At 49.9% G+C, this 21,257-nt stretch overlaps 1 pseudogene; it reads right to left on the reverse strand.

Moving 5' to 3' along the window:
- Positions 1-21,257, reverse strand: part of LOC131559605 (zinc finger protein 11-like) — a 912,004-nt pseudogene that overhangs the window by 645,894 nt on the left and 244,853 nt on the right.

Raw genomic sequence — 21,257 nt, forward strand, 5'->3', positions numbered from 1 at the left:
ATTATAAACAACCACATGAGACCAATCACAGAGGCCCCTGTTGCATTTCACAGCAGCTGATAATAATTGTTTACATTCTTTTTCTGAGGCCCTTGCTTCCCAGAAAATGCAGAAATCTGAAAGAAAGGATTTCTGTGAAAAAATGTCTGCGACACTTCAGCATGTGACTCGTGTGTGCAAAGAGCAAATCTGGGCAGAATCAGGGCAGGGAGGGTTTGGGGGGACCTTGGGATCTGTGCTGGGCACAGAAGGTGTTCTCCATTGCTCTGAGAATGTCTGCTGTGGAAAGCAGATTTAATATCCAACAGAGGAATGACTTTTCCATTTGATGGAGCTGTGCCTTCCCTTGGCATTGTTGCTGGACAATGAATGAACATCCCTCTGTGTCTCGGGCAGCTCCTTCTCCAAGGAAAGCAGGTGGGAGTTGGAGCCAAGGAGCTGTAAGCTGCAGGTGCATCCTGGGCTGGAGGGAGCTCAGATTTGCACAAGGCTGCTCTGAGTGCCAGGGCTTGGATGGGGGAAATGGTGGGGTGGGGGTAGGGACAGAGTCTGATTGATTGTCAGCCACAGAGGGTCTTGATTTTCAAGTCCATTCAAACTGCATGAGGAGGTACTTGGATTCAGTGTCAATTGGAGATTGCACATATCAATTTATTGACAGGGAAAAAAAAACTAAAAAAAAAAAACCTTTTCTCGCTGTCTTTTTAAATAGAATATTTTCAGTTTGGATGCACTACTGAATTAACCACAAAGGATTTGAAAATTAAAATGAAATTATTCCCAGGGCTTGGCTTGTTCAGGTGTTCAGAATGTTGATGAGCCCTGGGACGCTGAATTCCTGCACTGAAGAGCTGAAGACTGCACAAGCCTCTGGAGCAGTAAAATCCAGCAGCAGCCTCCAAGTTGCTGAGGATGTCAGCAGCCCCCACTGAGGCCATCCCTACCCAGAGACCGTGGGGGAATGGGCAGACAAGGAGAACATCCCTGGGCCTGGGGCAGCAAAACTCAGATGCACCAGCGGCTCCAACTGGGAAATGGAGTGTGGAATGGTGCTGGGAAAGCCCTTCCTGGGCTGTGCCAAGCAGGACAGACAAGCCCTGACTCCCATCCTCCAAACAACTCTCTCGAGGAGACATTTGAAAGGAATTACAATTGTTTGTGTCCTCTGGTTGAACTCACTGGAGAAATACCAGCAAGAAATTCTCAGAAGCTGTATGATGTCACAACTCCCTCAGTGATGTCACAAAACCCTCTCTGTGATGTCATACTGTTATGAGTAGAAAAGTTGCCCATTTTATTAAAAGGTTGCAGTGTTGACAGGTTGGGCCAGTTGCTGCCAGGGTGGAGTTCTAACTGTTTATTATTGTAATCACCTGTTGCTAATAGTTTTTCTTTAACTACCTGTTGTTGATGGTTGGGAATTCCAACTTTTGTCGAGTGGCACCCTCCTGCTTCCTGTAGGATGGCACCTGGGACAGTGAAGAGAGGGGACAACCAAGTTGGCATGCAAATGACATCGGGGTTGGCATGCAAATGAGGAAGCCCCTCACCAAACCTAGCCAAAAACCCCTAAAAACAACAAACCAACATGGAATTGAGGGTTCAAATTGATGGCTAGAACAGAATCCAGTGTCCACTAAGACCATTTTTACCCTTCACCCTAACCTAAAACATGTTGGCTGGAAAGAGGACCTCAAATGTCAAACCAAAATACTGGGAATCACCTGGTGCTCTGGTGAGGAAGGAACCCCCAGCTCTGCCTGCTGACCAGTGGACAAACTGGACTCTTCCTCCTCCTCTGTACCACTTCTGGGGGCAGCAGCGGTGTGAGACCCAGCGAATCACCCCACCTGAGCTGGTTTTTAATAAAGACATTGAGAAGGAAAAATATCTCCTGCCCTATTTATTTTGTTTCTATTAAAAAACCAATACATTTTTAAGAACGAAAGAAATTATTGGTCGTTGGTGTAAGTAATACAATTCCCTTCATTCATTCATTAATCTCCATTGGCTATTTATTTATTTCTCTTTATGGTGTTATGAATAAATAAGAAGCTTGACTAGGCCAATATTCAAGCAGCAATCAATTTATTATTTAATATGGTAAAGTATGAGCAATACAGCCCTGGGTACAGTGGGGGAAGTTTTCCCTCTGACTGCACACTGATAATTGATGGTTACAGGTGTTTATAGGGATACCCATCAATTTTTTTTCAGCAGTTTCTATTTCTAATCTTTTACTCATCAGCAATTTTTATTCCAAATTATTACATCACAATTCTATACACTACTGTGATTTTAATTTCTCAGGATGTATCTCAAAGGAGTATCCCCAGATGGTGATGGTCCGGTTTCCAAAAGAAGAAAGACGAATCCCATCTGGTGGCGTCCAGCTCCCCCGATGTGTGTCCACCTTTTAATTGCAGAGACTATAAATCTCATAACAATGATGTCCAGCTTCCCTTTGGTTGAAACCATAAACCCTTGAGGTGATGTTCATCTTCCTTTCTCAAGTTATTTTTCTCTGCTTCAATAAGGCGTGAGATAAGCATATTTCCTTTATATATATTCCAAAGCTATAGTTTCAAGGATACAAGTAATATTCTAAAATTATACTTCAAAAGGTTATTATTACAGAGCTTTTTATGGATTAAATGCAAGCCAAACGCAGCATCTTTAACACCTTAATTCCAATGCTCCTAAATCAACTAGGATTAATTGCAAACAAAAGATAGATTCAAAGGCCTTTTTCCATGCTTCATTTTCCTCAGTTATTATTAGAATTCACAGCTCTCCCATTGTCGGGGTCCACACATTTTGCATTCACAAATACACACATCACCTGTTTGTACCTGACACAAAACACAGCTTTGCATCTCACACCAGGGACCCCGCCAGGCCCCATTGTCTGCCGGGCAGGGCAGGGGAGGCCACGGGGCCGAGGCCGGGCCAGGCCATGGCTGCAGTTGTGACCATCTGGGCACTGCTGAGCCCTGCCCTGCCGCCAGCCCAGGCCCAGCCAGGATCCGCCAGGCCCCAGGAGCAGCCCCGGGCCGGGCCGGCTCGGCCAAGATTCTGCCACTGTTGGGGTTCACCCGCAAGCCCTGGGCAGGGGGAGGAGAAGCCATCGGCCCTGGCCGAGCTGCTGCTGCTGTGTTCTGGCCTGGCTGCTGAGATCTTGGCCCTGCGCCAGTGTGGCCCATCCTGACACAGCCGCAGCGCAGCCACTGTAGAAACCTCCATCATAAAACAGCTCTGGTTGCAAGCACCGAGCCCGGCCGGGGTCACGGAACCATCTGCAGGCCCTGGGTGAGATATGAACTCTTTCAGTGCTTCCATCCTCCATCGAGTGAGAGAAAAGGACAAAGTGCAGGCACACAGAGGAGCAACATGAAAACACCCAGGTCAGTGAAGGGAAAGCTGAGTCCCAGATGGGAGAGATTAGGGGATACCTTGATCTTAGGCCTGAAATCCTGAAATCCTCTTGTAAAGCTATGGAGAAGGAGGTAATTGATACATCAGACTCTCTTGTTCCCTGTAATGCATTGAAAAGTATGGGAAGATGACTTGTTCAGCAAAGGCCTCCATGCTAAAGGAAGCAAATGTTGAAGTAGCTGTGATCCCATGAGAAGTTTGAACATTGAAAGAGAGCAGAGTGATGAGACCATGTGCCTTCACGGAGAGAAGAAGTAGATCTCTGTTCTCAGAGATGAAGATGATTTCAAAAATAGATGAGGAGAACCTTTCCTCTTAAACAGCTCTTCTTTAAACTAATACCCCATAAGTTGACATGGCCCATCAACACAGCTGTGGGAAAAGCTGTGAAAAAATGGAAGGAAATTCAGAACTGCCCATGTGTCTGGGTGGCTGCTATTCGTGGGAAATGAGAGCCATGAGAGAACTGGCTCTCTTCTGCAGAGAACTGGTTTTCTTCTGCAGAAGTCTCCATTGCATGAAAGAGAGACTCCTCTCCCTAAGTGAACTAAGGATAGACTATTCTAGAGGTGGCAAACTGACAGAAAATTTTAGATTTTGTCTGTTTACATTGTCGATAAGGAAGAAAGAGTTGTAGGAAGAGGAGAAGTGTTCTGAAAGTTTTGTTCTGATTCATATTACCCTAAATATTCATTACTATTAATAAACTTTTCTTTATACCCTTTAAAAGTTTTGAGACTGCCTTCCTTTTCTCCTAATCCTCTCTCACAGTAAGTATATTCTAGTCAGTGCAAGGGTAATGAGCCAACACTGAACCCACCACAATAATTGATGAGAAATCTCAAATTGGTGAACCGAAAACACTACAGAACCCTTCCTGAAGAACTGCATGAGACCAGAGGGAAATCAAAGCAGAGCCATGGTTTGACAGGACTTGTGTGATCATAATGAGCCCTGTGGTGCATTTGGAGCTGAGCCCTGGAACCTCAAGGCCTGAGAGGAGATGGCACAAACCTTTCCACAAGTCAAAGTCAGAGGAAACACTCAAAGTGTCTCAAGGCATGAATGGGTCCCACTGAGGTCCATCCCCAACACAGGCTCTTCATGGACTCCTTGGTGGACAGAAGTGGGGGCCAGGATGGCACAAAAACCTCTTAGAGACTCAATGTGGAAAGTAAAATCCAAAGTACTTTTAAAACCTCAAGTATCTCAAAGTATTAATGAGCTCCACTGAGTGTCAGAGCTCTCAAGGGACTCATTAAATCAGATAATTTGAGGCCATGACTGCACAAACCTCTCACAGAGTCTGTATCAAAAGGGAAACACCAAGTACCTTAAAATAACTGAAGTACCCTGAAGCATTATTGAGCCCCAGTGAGTGTTGTTACTGACAAAGCCTCTCCAGGGACTAATTACAGTAGATAATTGGAGGCCATGCTTGCAATAAGCCTCTCAGAGACTCCAAGGCAAAAGCAAAACCCAAAGTCCTTTGAAAAACCTGCAGTCCCTGCAGGGAGCATTCAGGAGCCCCCAGGGCCATTGCTGAGCAAGGCTCCCCAGGGACTCCTTCCACCAGATCCTTGAGGCCACAGGGATGTGGCCTAGGGGGGGATGCTGAGGGCAGGACAAGGGGCTGACAGTGCCCAGCCTGGCTGGAGCTGTGCCAGGAGGCCCCAGGGCCTCAGCACAAGGTGTCTCCTCACAGCCCTTGGTGGCACAGACCCTGCTGCTGTGCCCCAGGGCTCCAACACTTGGCTTCTCTTTGTCCCCACCTCTCATCACTGCCTCCAATTCTCTGCTCTGCCTGGGGCCTGGGGACATTTTCTCAGTCGTGTCCCTCAGAGGAACCCATTAAAAGTCCAAGAAATTTTGGAGTTGGATTCTGACTTGGAGTTCTGGAGAGGTTTCTTCAGCTCCCTCTCAGGGACTGATGTTCAGGGCCTGAGCACAAAGCCCCAGAGGCTCATTAACGTCCTTTTGCTGTGTCTCTGCTGCTGAGCTGGGCTGGGCTCCTGGCACAGAGGAAGCTCCTGGTAACCAAGAAGAGCTTCAAAAGCATATTTCTCTTGATGAGCAGCTCTTGTGCCGGCCCAGCAGGGCTGGGGCACTGCCTGCAGCCACTCCGGGCACAGCACAGAGGCACAGAGAGCTTCAATCAGTCAGGGCTGGGAAGGTGCTGAGAAGTGCCTGGGGCAGAATCTCTGCCAGCCTTTGGCACAGGATCCTCTGGCTGCAGGAAAATGCAGCTGCAGCTTCTGAAGCCATCTCCTAATGCTGGAACATCCCAGTGCCTACAGACCCTGTGAGTGCATTCTCTGATTGTCTCTTGTGGAGAGCAGCCGCTGGTGCCCAGGGCTGTCCTGCAGAGCAGGGTCCTGCAGCCCAGGGCCCTGTGCTGGGGCAGGGACTCTGCTGCCTGCCAGGGACAGCTCTCAGCCAGCCCTGGCAGCTGCTCCCAGCACTGGGGGACAAGGTCTGGGTAGGAGGAGGCAGCTGGCAAGGCTTGGAAGTTTTCTCCTTGTGTGGTGAGGATGCTGCATTGTACAGGACTGCTCCCAGCATGGCATTTAACTACATGACATTTCCAAGTGGATTATACAGGGAGGACAGCATGGCAGGGGCTGCATAAAAGAGGAATTCCTCCTTTTTGAATCTACTGCTCTGGGTTGCCTGGATGGGAAATTTTCCATAGATATTTACACCTCAATTCAGGCTGAGAAAAAAAAAAATTCTCACAGATCTGAATAAACCAGGCACTGACAGAAATCAGTGCAGGGCCCCTCACAGGCAGCATGAGTGTTGCTTTTCCAGGATCCTCAGGGTTGATCTGACGTTGTCATTAGAGCCTGGAGAGCCAGAGCTGCTCCTGGGCAGTGCCTGAGCTGGGAGGGGTCTGCAGGGCAGCGCTTAGGCCCCAGGGCTGGGCTGGGCTCTGACAATGCAGGCAGGGCCCAGCCCTGGGGACAGGGAAGCAGCTGCTGGCAGGGACAGCTCCAGGCAGCCGAGCCCTGGGCAGGCAGTGGGGAGAAAGTGCCCCCAAGCTGTGCTGGGATATTTAAAATCCTCTCCAAACCCAATTATTGAATGATTATTTTTTTACAGATCTCCATGCCAAGACAGTGCAAATGTCCAACAGCAGCTCCATCAGCCACTTCCTCCTGCTGGCACTTGCAGACACGCGGCAGCTGCAGCTCCTGCACTTCTGCCTCTTGCTGGGCATCTCCCTGGCTGCTCTCCTGGGCAACGGCCTCATCATCAGCACCGTAGCCTGCGGCCACCACCTGCACACACCCATGTTCTTCTTCCTGCTCAACCTGGCCCTCAGCGACCTGGGCTCCATCTGCACCACTGTCCCCAAAGCCATGCAAAATTCCCTCTGGAACATCAGCACCATCTCCTACACTGGATAGGCTTCTCAGCTATTTTTTTTTTTTGTGTTCTTCATCTCAGCAGCGCTTTTCCTCCTGACCATCATGTTCTACGACCGTTACATGTCCATCTGCAAACCCCTGAACTATGGGACGCTCCTGGGCAGCAGAGCTTGTGCCCACATGGCAGCAGCTGCCTGGGCCAGTGCCTTTCTCAGTGCTCTGCTGCATACAGCCAATACATTTTCCCTGCCCCTGTGCCATGGCAATGCCCTGGGCCAGTTCTTCTGTGGAATCCCCCAGATCTTGAAGCTCTCCTGCTCAAATTCCTACCTCAGGGAACTTAAGGCTATTGTTTTTTCCATCTCTTTAGCATTTGTCTGTTTTGTGTTAATTGCTTTCTCCTATGTTCCGATCTTCAGGACCGTGCTGAGGATTCCCTCAGAGCACGAATGGCACAAAGCCTTTTCCACCTGCCTCCCTCACCTGGCCGTAGTCTCTCTGTTCATCAGCACTGCAGCATTTGCCTACCTGAAGCCCCCCTCCATGTCCTCCCCATCCCTGGATCTGGCCCTGTCAGTTGTGTACTCAGTGTTGCCTCCAGCCCTGAACCCCCTCATCTACAGCCTGAGGAACCAGGAGCTCAAGGCTGCTGTGAGGAGACTGATGACTGGATGGTTTTGGAAACATTAAACTTCTGGCCCATTTCTGCCAATCACTTGTAATAAAAGTCATTTTAGATACTTCTTGTTGGTTTCATTTTGGAGATTCTTTTTCTTTGTTTTACTTTTTTAATCATGTCTGATATTGTTGGATTGGATGTGACCTACGCACACATGATTTGGGTCAAGGAAGAAAAGGTTTTTATATTGTGTGTTCTCTAGTTTATATGCTTTTAACAAAGCATCATCTTAAGTCATTAATTACATCACAATAACTTCTTACATTCATTGGAGTAAAGCTATTAGTATCAATAAAATTGGCAAAAGTTTTACAGAATTTTAATAAGGCTCATATGCACATTTACATATGCACCTAGTCTAACTTACAAAAATTTACATGTATCTTTTCTAATCTGTTCCCATGCTGATGCCTTTTCTTCTTTCTGTGGATAGACTCTTAAATCATCAATTGTTATTTCATATATTAATTCAGCTTTCCTTATAAGCTAGCTGTCAAGCCCCACTATATTGTTCACAGAGAAATATCATTATTGATGCCATTTCTCATTTTGTTTCTCTCCATCTTCCCTGTGGCCACCCACTATGTCAATGAGGTGCTGCACTCTCAGTGGCTATAAATGAACTAAAGGATGTCCCGGCAGAGTTTTCTGCAGAGATGCCCTTTTGTTGCCTTCTCTGGAGTTGCAGCAGCAACGTCTGTGTGCAGAGCTGGGGGCAGATCAGTGCTGGCACAGCAGCTGTGCCCAGCAGCAGCAGCACTTTGTGTTGCCAGTGCTGCTGCCGTGGCCCTGCCCTGCTGCCCTGGTGGCTCTGGTGTTGCTGTAGGGCCTGAGTGCTCTCGGGGCCGGGCTCAGCCCTGGGGGTGGCAGTGCCGGGGCTGCAGCAGGGACAGGCCATGGGCACTGCTGGGGCAGCGCTGACACCTCAGGCCAGGCCCTGGGGGCTCCAGGCTGATTGCCTAGGCTCTCTCAAGAGCACAGCCAGGCCAATGCTCAGCACAGAAAAGCCCCGTGAGCAGCCCCAGGCTGTCCGTGGGCAGGCTGGGGGCAAACAGCATGGCTGGGGCTCTGTAAGGGCCCTGGAGTAGATGGGAAGGAGCCGCAGATCAGGGGCTGATCCACCCCAGTGCGCTGGACAGCCCGAGGCAGCATTCCAGACCATCTTGATGGAGCTGCCAACAACAACGTCCCCCCTCTACAGCCCTGGCCTCTCCCCAGCTCACACAGGAGCCCCATCCTTGCAGGCACAGACATGGCAGCACTGGCTCAGGAGCCCCTGTTTGCATTGCACACAGCAGGGGGAGCACCCCCATGCTGTAGCTGTGGGGACATGAACCTGAGGGAACACAAATGCCATCAGCCCCTGGGGCCAGCAAGGGCTGGGGGACAGCAGCAAAGCCACTCAGCTTTGTCCTGGCCTCTGCAGTCAGCCAGAAAGTTTGTTCCCATCAGATGGGAGTTTCCTGTCCCACTGCAGATGCTGTTGTTCAGAGCCAGGGCTGCCTGGCAGCCACCCCCAAACTGCCCTCAGCATTTCCCCTGCTTCACCTTTGGTTTCTTTACTCTTTCCTCGTACAAATTTTTTCCTATTGCCCACTCCAGGGCTCCAAGAACTGGACACAGCACTTGAATTGCTGCCCAACCAGTGCTGAGCATAGGGGAAGAATCACTGCCCTGGTCCTGCCGGCCACACCATTCCTGATCCATAGGAGCGCCACGGCTTGGATGAGGAAAATGGTGGGGAGAGGGTGGGGACAAAGTGTTATTGTCAGCCATTAAGGGTCTTGACTTTCATATCTGTTCTGACTGCATTACAAGGGCCTGGGGATCAATATCAATTGGACATTGCTGATACCAATCTATAAACAGGAAAAGTAACCAGGACAAATTAATTATCTCTGCATTGTTTTCAATAGAATATATTGCAGTCTCAAAATGGTCTCCTTGGTTCAATGAGGCCTTGAAGTGTCACAATGGTCTCCTGTATTCCATGAGGCCCTGCAATGTCATAATGAACCTTTGGTTCCTTGAGTCCTACATTGTTCCATGAATCTTTTGTTCCATGGGGCCCTGTAAGTGTCACAATTTTCTTCTTGGTTCCATGGTGCCACACAGTGCCACAATTGCCCTTTGACCCAACAGGGCCTCATAGTGTCACAATGGACTCCTTGGTTCCATGGGGATGCAAAGTGCCACGATTGCCCTTTGGTTCCACAAGGCCTCAAAGTGTAAAAATGGCCTCCATGGTTTCACAAGGCTGTGCTGTGTCACAATTGACTCTCAACTGCATGATACCCCAGAGTGTCACAACGGCCTCTTTGGTTCTGCACTTTAAGAATGCCCCTTTGGTCCCTTGGAGCTCCGCAGTCTCACTATTGTGCCCTTGGTTCCATGAGGCCCTGCAGTGCCACAATGGTCCCTTGGTTCCCCGAGACCCCATGTGTCACGATGCCTCCTTGGTTCCATGATGCTCTGTAGCACAGCAATGGCCTCCTTGGCTCCACAGCATCACAATGGCCCCTTTGTCCCATGGAGCCCCACGGTGTCACTGTGGTCCTCTTGATTCCATGAGGTCCTGCCGTGCTACAATGGTCCCTTGGTTACAATGGGTTCCTAAGGCTCATAATGGTCTCCATGGTTCCATGAGGCCATGCAATATCCCAACGGACCCTTTCTTCCAAGGGGGGCCACAGAGTCACGAGGCTGCTTTAGTTCCACGAGGCTCTGCGGTGTCATAGTGGCCCCTTGTTTCCATGAGGCAAAGCAGAATCAGAATGGCCCCTTGGTTCCATGGAGCACCACAGTGTCACCATGGTCCCATTGGTTCCACTGGGCCCTGCAGTGTAACAATGGACCTTTGGTTCCATGAGGTTCCTCAGTGTCTCAATGGCCCCTTGGCTCTTGGTGGCCCTGCTGTGTCAGTGTCAGGGGTTCCATAAGGCCCCACAGTGTCCAAATGGTCTCCTTTGTTCTGTGAGGCCCTACAGAGCCACAATGGACCCTTGGTTCCAGGAGCCCTTGCTGGGTCACAATGAACTTTTGGTTCCAGGAGCTTTCACACTGTCAACAATGGTCTGAGCACTGCAGTGTCACCATGGATCCTTTGTTCCATGAGGTTCCATAGCATATCATGACCCCCCTTGATTCCAGAAGGTTCTCCAGTGTCTCAATGGACCATTGGTTCCATGCAGCCCCAAACTCTCACAATGACCCCATGGCTCCATGAACTTCCATAGTGTCAGCAATGGTCTCCTGGGTTCCACGAGGCCTTTCTCTGATACGAGGGACTTTTGGTTCCACAGAATTCCACTGCATCACAATGGACCGTTTGTTCCATGAGGTTCCAAGTGTCACAGATGGATCCTTGGTTCTGTGAGCCTCTGCAGCCACTAAATGTCCAAAATATCAGAATAAGACTCCTTAATACTAATTTGGTGCTCAAGAGAGCATAATTTATTCAGGCCTGAGCTCCAGCAGGGGATAACTCCTTACATGGATATGTGATTCTACCAGTGTATTACTTATATACTACGCGATACACTGGTATTTAATAGTCACTACACGAATATTAAAATTTACCCATTTCCACAAAACCCACCCCAGGTTCCCAGATTCAGTCCTTGCTTTTTCTATCACTGCACCTTGAGCCAGATGTCTTCATCTTCTCTTCCAACCATTCCTGATGGGAAAGCAGCCCCTGCATTATTTCTTCTTGCGCTAAAAGTTCACAGGCATAGTAAAAATGGAATTAACCCTTTTGGTGTGAAGCCCAAGGCTTTGTGTGGGCAGGCAGAGGCAGGCAGGAGGTAGAGCTGTCAGCAAAGGAAGGGCCCAGCCAGGTGGGGCAGCCGAGGGATGCCGACAGCCTGCAGGGACAGAGGCGCAGGGCAGGGACACGGTGGGACAGCCTGGGCTGCACAGGGCACAGGGATGGGCAGCAGCTGCAAGACAGCCCTGACAGAGCCAACTTGTGCGGTACTTTGGCCATGGCTGCTGGGCCTGGGCCTGAGGCCACAAGGGGACAAGGTACCCTTGCAGGGCTGGGGCCCCATTGCCTCCTTGTCCCTGCTCAGCAGCCTGGCAGGGGCCGCCCCATGCTCCTGCCCTTGGCATTGCACATCCCCACATGCCAGTACCCAACCCAGGAAGAGTCCTGAGCAAGGAGGGCGGCACAGGTTGTGCCTGGCCAGGGGCTGGGGCTCAGGCCTTGGCCCTTTGCATTCCTGACACACACCCAGGTGTGCTCAGAACCAGAGATACCTTTCCCTTCCTTGTCCCCAGATGCCATCACTGCCTTCAGTGTTCTGCTCTCCCTGGAGCCTGGGGACACTTTCTCAGTGGTGTCTCTGACAGGGATCTCTTCAAAGTACAAGAAATTTCAGTGTTTCAATATAACTGAATTCTTGAGGGTTCTGTGACATCGCTAGCAGGGCTGTCACATCACAGAGCTGCATATAATGTCAAAGAGTAGGATGTGAGGCCATAGAGCAGACTCTGCCATCATGGAGGGTGGCTCTGTGGCATCAGAGAGTGGGTTGTGACATCACCGGGTGGCTGTGTAATATCACAGAGCAGGCAGTGACATCACAGAAAAGACTGTGACATCACAGAACATACTGTGACATCCCATGGTGACTTTCTGACATCACAGCGTCCTCTGTGGCATCACAGAGCAGCTGTATCAATCACAGAGCAGCTGTATCAAATTACTGGGTGACATCACAGGAAAGCTGTGTGACATCATGGGGAATGTGTGAAATCACATAGGGGGCTGTATGACAGCACAGGGGGCTGTGTGAGATCACAGGTGCTGTGTGATGTCACTGGGGAGGTCACTCTGCCCCGGCCCTTCTCACAGTTCCCCCAGAGCAGTCCAACCCTGCTCGTGCACAGCGGGGTCCCCTGTGCCCCCGGGTCCCCCCGCCCCCGGACCTGCAGCCTCCCCCAGAGGATGTTCCACGAGATCGACCCCAGAGCCTGAAACAGGGATGGGGTCCGGGGCCCTGGGGGTGGCACAGGGGGACAGGGACCCCCTGGCAGCGTCCCCGTGTCCCCCAGGGCCAGAGCCTGGGCCAGGGCTCCTTCACCCTTGTGGAGAGATTTATTAATAATTGGTTAGCTGAGAAAGGCCATACTGACATAATGCCACTGGTTAAGCTGAAGGAAGAAAGTCAGCAGTCAGCAAGCTGAAAGGAAAGGTCAGCAGTGACCTTGCTGCAACATGAGGAGAGGGAGTAGAGATTATTCCTGAATATATCCTGAGAATATGTGAAAAGTATCAAAAGTAGAACCATAGGAATGCAGAAGTAGGCATAGGTGCTGATATGTAACTGACCAATCCTGAGCTCAACTTTTGCAATATGTATGAAGCTCATTATTAACTGTATTTAACCCACCGTACTGATCAATAAAATTGGGCCTGTGATGATCTAATTGATGTCTGGGTCTCCTTCCGTCGACACACCCTGTTAGAGATAAATATTATAACATTGGCTTTTTGCAAATATTAAAATGGATTTTATATGTGTGATGTTAAAGTAACTTTTTTGTAAAGATATAGCTTTTATTTCTGTTGTAATTAAGCTCAGTTAAATGGCTGCTTGTGTTAAACTGCCTGCTTGGATGGGATAACATCCAGTGCACACAGGATGTACATATCTGCCAACTATCAGCACTCACCATCTGAAGGCAGAGTGAACCAAGGCCCAAAAACTGGAGGTGATAAAGAGAAGGAGCCAAAACCACAGCCAAGAAACACACATGCTCTAAAAAGGCAGACCCAAGGAGGGGCCATGTAAATTGTTGCTGGAATATGTAAAGTAGTTTATGGATATGCATGAGGGTCTATGAATATGCAACAGGCTGATGTAAGGGGAAAGGTATTTCAGGGGGATCTCGAAGGTAACAGGGTGCTCCTGGCTGAGGTCCAAGATGCACCGGGCCGTAATAACCTTTGTTCCATGGTCCTGGTCTCCCACTGTCCTTTATTAAACTTTGTACATTTTTACAGGAGGGTGAACGTGTTTTTCACCAATGGAATCTCAAGGAAACAAGGGTCAGTTGTTAAGCCAAGGCTCTGCTGTGGTTAAGTGGGGCCTCATGGTGACACCGATGCCACTAGGGCACTGCCAGGTCTGCTAGGAACAAGTCTCCATTATTTCACATCAAGGCCTCAGGGCACACAGGAGAGTGGCGTGACAATGACATCTTTGGGAACCAAGTGTCACCTGCAAACATAACGGGGCCTCATGGAAGCCAGGGGCCACTTGGATATTGCCAGGGCAGGTGGAACTCATTGTCCATTGTGACACAGCACAGCCTCATGGAACTCAGCAGAGCACTGGGACAGCCTGGAATCTCATGGAGCCAAGGCTCTGCTTTGGCAAAGTGGGGCCCACAGGACACAGGTGCCAGCAGGATATTGCCAGCTCTTGTGGAACCCAGTGCCCGCTGTTACACTGCAGAACCTCATGGACACATGGGGACCATTGTGACCAATGGAAGCTCATGGAAGCAAATGTCAGTTGTGAACGCTGCATGGCCTCACAGAACCCAGGGGCAACGGGGACCGTGCTGTGGCTCGTGAGAGCAAGGGGCCATTGTGACACAGTGGGGCCTCTTGGAACCCAGGAGAAAATTGTGGGCCCATGGATTCTCATAGAAGCACGGCCCCATTGTGACAAAGTGCAGCATCACAATGGTCTCCTGGGTTCCATGAGTCCTCGCTGTGTTTAGAATTGACACTTGGTTCCCCACGATTCCATGGCATCCCTCTGCTCTCCTGTGGTTTGAGGTTGTGCTGTGTCACAATGAACACTTGCTTCTGCCAAGGTTGGAGGTGTCCCTGTGGCACTGGGCTTCCATGAGGCCGTGCTTTGTCACAATGGGGCCTTGATTCCATGAGATTCCATTGTCCCACAATGGTCTCCTGGGTGCCATGAGGCCTGCCTTTGTCACAGTGGAGCCTTGCTTGCACGAGCCTTGGCAATGTCCCAGTGGCACAGGGGTCCCATGAGACCCTGCTGTGTCACAATGGGCCCTTGGTTCCATCAGGTTCCATTGTGTCACAGTGGTCTCCCAGGTCCCATGAGGCCTTGGTCTGCCACAGTGGTGTCTTGTTCCTACCAGGCCTGACAATGTCCCAGTGGCACCTGTGTCCCATGAGGCCCCACTTGATCCAAGCAGAGCCTTGCTTCTCTACATGAGATTCCACTGTGTCACAATGTTCTGCTTGGTTTCATGAGAACCTGATGTGTTGACAATTGATCCTTGGATCCTAGAGATTCCATTGCATCACGGAGTGTCTTTGGTTCCATGAGGCCCAGCTTTGTCACAACTGGACCTTAGTTCCATGAGACTCCATTGCATCACAGCAGTGTCCTTGGTTCCATGAGGCCCTGCTGGGTCACAGAGGGGCCTTTGTTCCATTGGTTTGCATGGTGCCACAATAGTCTCCAGCATTCCATGAGGCCACACAGCAAAAGAGTGGACCCTTGAATCCATCAGTTTCCATTCCATCACAATGATCTCTTGCATTCCATGTAGCCACGCTGTAAAACAGTGGATCCTTGGTTCCATGAGTTTCCATTCCATCAGGAGGATCTCTTGCATTCCATGAGGCCCTGCGGTGTCACTAAGGAGCCTTTGTTCCATGTGTTCCCATGGGGACACAATGGTCTCCAGAGCTCCATGAGGCTGAGCCGTGAAACTCTGGGCACTTGGTTCCATGAGATTCCACCATGGTGTCACCATGGTCTCCTGGGTCCTGTAACAATTCACACTTGGTTCCGTGAGATTCCACCATGGTGTCACCATGGGGATTTGGAGAGGTTTAGGCTGGGTTTGAATCCTTCCTCTGCTTGGGCATCCACAAGATATGAAAACCACCCAAAATTTCCTCCAAATTAACCCAAAATCCACCAGTGGGTTGAGGGGGGAGAGGAGGGGAGAGAATTTGGGCTGTTTTGAGGAGATTTGGGGAGATTTTGTCTAGGTTAGAATCCTACACCAAATTTGGTGTCCGGGAGGTATGAAAACCACCCAAAATCCACCCAGAATTTACCCAAAATTACCTGAAATTCAAAATTTCCTCCAAATCTATCCTGAGGGCTTTTGGGGGAGACTTGGAGGGATTTTAGGGGAATTTTAGGGGGAATTTTGAGTGGGTTTGAATCCTACGCCCACTTGAGCATACATGAGGTACCCAAACACTCTAAAATCCACCAAAAATTCATCCTAAGGGGGTTGGGAGGAGGCTTGGGAGGGTTTGATGAAAATTTGGAGGTTTTCTGGGAAGATTTTATGGAGGGTTTTGGCAATCATCATCATCATCATCCAAAAAACAATACCCCATGCCTAAGCTGAGACCAAACCCTGAGGACTGTGCCCCTTGTGAAGAGGAAATCAAAGAACTGCACCTCTTCAGGGAAGGAGATCAAATGCCAGAGGAGACAGCTTTCCCCTTACATCAGCCTGTTGCATATTCATAGACCCTCATGCATATCCATAAACTACTTTACATATTCCAGCAACAATTTACATGGCCCCTCCTTGGGTCTGCCTTTTTAGAGCATGTGTGTTTCTTGGCTGTGGTTTTGGCTCCTTCTCTTTATCACCTCCAGTTTTTGGGCCTTGGTCCACTCTGCCTTCAGACAGTGAGTGCTGATAGTTGGCAGATCTGTACAGGTGTCCTCATCCTGAGTGCATTGGATGTCATCCCATCCAAGCAGGCAGTTCAACACAAGCAGCTATTTCACTGAGCTTAATTAACAACAGAAATAAAAGCTATATCTTTAGAACAAAGTTACTTTAGCATCACACATATAAAATCCATTTTAATATTTGCTAAAGGCAATATTATGATATTTATCTCTAACAGGGTGAAGGAGCCCTGGCCCAGGCTCTGGCCCTGGGGGACACAGGGACGCTGCCGGGGGGTCCCTGTCCCCCTGTGCCACCCCCAGGGCCCTGTCCCCCTGTCCCTGTGTCAGGCTCTGGGTTTGATCTCATGGAACATCCTCTGGGGGAGGCTGCGGCGCTCGGGGCGGGGGGACCCAGGAGGACAGGGGACCCCGCTGTGCACGAGCAGGGTTGGACTGTGAAGGGGGACTCTGAGGGGGGCTGGGGCAGAGTGACCTCCCCAGAGACCTCACACAGCCCCTGTGATGTCACAAAGCCCCTGTGATATCATACAGTCCCTTGTGATGTCTCAGAGGCAACTCTGGGATGTCACCCTGGAATGTCATGCAGCTTCTATGATGTCACAGAAGGCTCTGCGATGTCGAAAAGTCACACTGTGATGTCACAGTCTGTTCTGTGATGTCACAGCCTCCTCTATGATGTTACACAGCCACCTGGTGATGTCACAACCCAATCTCTGATGTCACAGAGCCACCCTCTATGATGGCAGGATCTGCTCTATGGCCTCACTCCCTACTTTATGATGTCACAGCCAACTCTGTGATGTCACAACTCCCTCAGTGATGTCACAAAACCCTCTCTGTGATGTCATACTGCCACTCTGTAATATCACAGCACACACTTTGACCTCACAGCCTGCTCCATGGTGTCATACAGCCATGCCATGATGTCACAGCCTGCTCTGTGATGTCACACAGTCCCCTCCATGATGCTGTAGCTGCTCAGTGACTTCACTCAACAAACTCTGTGATGTCACAGCCCAATCTGTCACCTCACACAGCCCACTCTGTGCTTTCACACAGCCCCTTGCTGACATCCCAGCTGCTCTTTGCCTCTATGACACAGCCCCAGAGGTGCTGCTGTGACACAACCCCCTCTGGGAAATCCCACAGCCTCTGCCAGGGGTGAGCCCCTATGAGCTCTCTCTGTGCACTGCTCATGTCCCTGAGGGGCCCTGGCAGTGCCCCATCCCTGCTGGGCTGTGCACAGGAGCTGCTCCTGGCCAGAGCTGTCTCTCTGCAGCGCTGCCCTTGCCAGGAGCCCAGCACAGCTCAGCAGCACAGACACAGCACAGGGACTTTAATGAGCCTCTGGGGCTTTGGTGCTCTCTGCATCAGACTCAGTCCCTCAGTGTTTGCTCAAGAAAACTTCTCAAGAGCTCAAAGTGAGATTGAAACACTGAAGTTTCTCATACATAAAATAGATCCTTCTGAGGGACAGGTCTGAGAAAGTGTCCCCAGTTTCCAGCTAGAGCAGAACACTGGAGGCAGTGATGACAGGTGAGGACAAACAAGGCAAAGGTGTCTCTGATGCTGAGCACACCTGGATGTGTGCCATGAATGCAAAGGGCCAAGGCCTGAGCCCCAGACCCTAGCCAGGCAGATCCTGTCCCTCCCTCATTGCTCATGTCTCTTCCCAGGATGGGCACTTGCATGTGAGAATGTGCAATGCCAAGGGCAGGAGCATGGGGCCGCCCCTGCCAGGCTGCTGAGCAGGGACAAGGAGGCAATGGGGCCCCAGCCCTGCAAGGGTACCTTGTCCCCTTGTGGCCTCAGGCCCAGGCCCAGCAGCCATGGCCAAAGTGCTGCCCAAGTTGGCTCTATCAGGGCTGTCTTGCAGCTGCTGCCCATCCCTGTGCCCTGTGCAGCCCAGGCTGTCCCACGGTGTCCCTGCCCTGCGCCTCTGTCCCTGCAGTCTGTCGGCATCCCCCGGCTGCCCCACCTGGCTCGTCCCTTCCTTAGCTGCCAGCTCTGCCTCCTGCCTGCCTCTGCCTGCCCACACAAAGCCTTGGGCCTAATATAAAAAAAGTTTAATTCCATTTTTACTCTGTCTCTAGACTTTCAGCAGAGAAACAAGGCCTTCAGGGGCTGCTTTCCCAGCAGGAATATTTGGAAGAGAAGATGAAGACATCTGGCTCAAGAATGCAGTAATAGAAAAAGCAAGGACCGAATCTGGGAACTTGGGATGGGTTTTATGGAAATAGGTGTATTTTAATATATATGTAGTGACTGTATATTAGTGATACAGTGATAGATTCATGTGTCAATGTAACGAGTTATCACCCGCTGGATCTCAGGCCTGAATAAATTATGCTATGCTAAACACCAAATTAGTGTTAAAGAGTCTTATTCTAATATTTTGGGCATTTGGTGACAGCCGAGGCTCACAGAACCAAGGATCCATCTGTGACACTTGGAACCTCATGGAACAAAGGGTCCATTGTGATGCAGTGGAATGCCATGGAACCACAAGTCCATTGTTTCAGAGCCAGGCCTCATGAACCCAGGAGACCATTGCTGACAGTATGGAAGCTCCTGGAACTATGGGGTCATTGTGAGAGTTTGGGGCTGCATGGAACCAATGGTCCATTGTGACACTGCAGATCCTTCTGGAATTAAGGTTGTCATGTTATGCTATGGAAGGTGATGGAACAAAGGATCCATGGTGACACTGTGGAACTCAGATCATTGTTGACAGTGTGAAAGCTCATGGAACCAAGGGTCCATTGTGACACAGCAAGGCCTCATGAAACCAAGGGTCCATTGTGGCTCTGTAGGGTTTCACAGAACTGATAGTGGAGCCCTGGAAAAAGTTAAAGATAGAATCTAAAATGTTAAGCTTTGTGTTTTCACAGATCAACTGCACCTGTGTAAGCAGTATAAATTATTTAATTGTTAGATGTGATGATTGTTTAGTAATTAAATATAATAATTATATAACCCTAAGAAAAATAATGAGAAACTATGTTGGAAATTCAGAGGGGGGCTAAATCTATGTATACAATAGAAAAATATAAGTTTATTAATTAACATGAAAGTTATATAATGATAGAATATAAAAACACGATCATTTCAGATGTATGGTTGGAATCAGGTTTGGGTAATACCCCGATTCCCAGAGCTCTTTAAGAAAAAGCACCGCATATATTCCCTCCGTGATTATGTGTTTTTGTATGCTAACAGAACCAAGGAGACCATTTGGACACTGTGGGGCCTCATGGAACCCCTGACACTAACACAGCAGGGCCACATGGAGCCAAGAGGCCACTGAAACACTGAGGAAATTCATGGAACCAAAATCTATTGTGATGCAGTGGAACCTCATAGAACCAAAGGTCCATTGTTAAACTGTGAGGCCCTGTGGAACCAATAGGACCATGGTGACACTGTGGTGCTCCATGGAACCAAGGGGCCATTCTAAATCTGCTTTGCCTCATGGAACCAAGGGGCCACTACAGCCCTGCAGGGCCTTGTTGAGCAAAGGCAGCCTTGTGACACTGCAGACCCCTTGGAACCTAGGGTCCATTGGGATATTGCAGGGCCTCTTGGAACCACAGAGACCATTATGAGCCTTTGAAAGCCATTGTTACGAAGGGACCATTGTAGGACAGCAGGGCCTCATGGAATCAAGGGGACCACAGTGACGCTCTGGGGCTCCATGGGACAAAGGGGCCATTCTGACACTGTGGAACCAAGGAGACCATCGCTGTGCTACGGGGCATCATGGAACCAAGGAGGCATCGTGACACATGGGGTCTCGGGGAACCAAGGGACCATAGTGGCACTGCAGGGCCTCATGGAACCAAGGGCACAATAGTGACACTGTAAGACTCCAAGGGACCAAAGGGGCATTCTTAAAGTGCAGAACCAAAGAGGCCGTTGTGACACTCTGGGGCATCATGGAGTAGAGGGTCCATTGTGAAACAGCACAGCCTTGGGAAACAATGGAGGCCATTTTTACACTTTGAGGCCTTATGAAGCCAAAAGGCCATCGTGGCACTTTGCATCCCCATGGAACCAAGGAGTCCATTGTGACACTATGAGGCCCTGTTGGGTCAAAGAGCAATTGTGACACTGTGTGGCACCATGGAACCAAGGAGAAGATTGCGACACTTACAGGGCCCCATGGAACAAAAGATTCATGGAACAATGTAGGACTCAAGGAACCAAAGGTTCATTGTGACATTGCAGGGACATGGAATACAGGAGACCATTGTGACACTTCAAGGCCTCAATGAACCAAGGAGACCATTTTGAGACTGCAATATATTCTATTGAAAACAATGCAGAGATAATTAATTTGTCCTGGTTACTTTTCCTGATATAGATTGATAGCAATGTCCAATTGATATTGATCCCCAGGCCCTTGTAATGCAGTCAGAACAGATATGAAAGTCAAGACCCTTAATGGCTGACAATAACACTTTGTCCCCACCCTCTCCCCACCATTTTCCTCATCCAAGCCATGGCGCTCCTATGGATCAGGAATGGTGTGCCCGGCAGAAGCAGGACAGTGATTCTTCCCCTATGCTCAGCACTGGTTGGGCAGCAATTCAAGTGCTGTGTCCAGTTCTTGGAGCCCTGGAGTGGGCAATAGGAAAAAATTTGTACGAGGAAAGAGTAAAGAAACCAAAGGTGAAGCAGGAGAAATGCTGAGGGCAGTTTGGGGGTGGCTGCCAGGCAGCCCTGGCTCTGAACAACAGCATCTGCAGTGGGACAGGAAACTCCCATCTGATGGGAACAAACTTTCTGGCTGACTGCAGAGGCCAGGACAAAGCTGAGTGGCTTTGCTGCTGTCCCCCAGCCCTTGCTGGCCCCAGGGGCTGATGGCATTTGTGTTCCCTCAGGTTCATGTCCCCACAGCTACAGCATGGGGGTGCTCCCCCTGCTGTGTGCAATGCAAACAGGGGCTCCTGAGCCAGTGCTGCCATGTCTGTGCCTGCAAGGATGGGGCTCCTGTGTGAGCTGGGGAGAGGCCAGGGCTGTAGAGGGGGGACGTTGTTGTTGGCAGCTCCATCAAGATGGTCTGGAATGCTGCCTCGGGCTGTCCAGCGCACTGGGGTGGATCAGCCC

Source organism: Ammospiza caudacuta, chromosome 7 (genome assembly GCF_027887145.1).
Source record: "Ammospiza caudacuta isolate bAmmCau1 chromosome 7, bAmmCau1.pri, whole genome shotgun sequence".
NCBI classification, from domain to species: Eukaryota; Metazoa; Chordata; class Aves; order Passeriformes; family Passerellidae; genus Ammospiza; species Ammospiza caudacuta.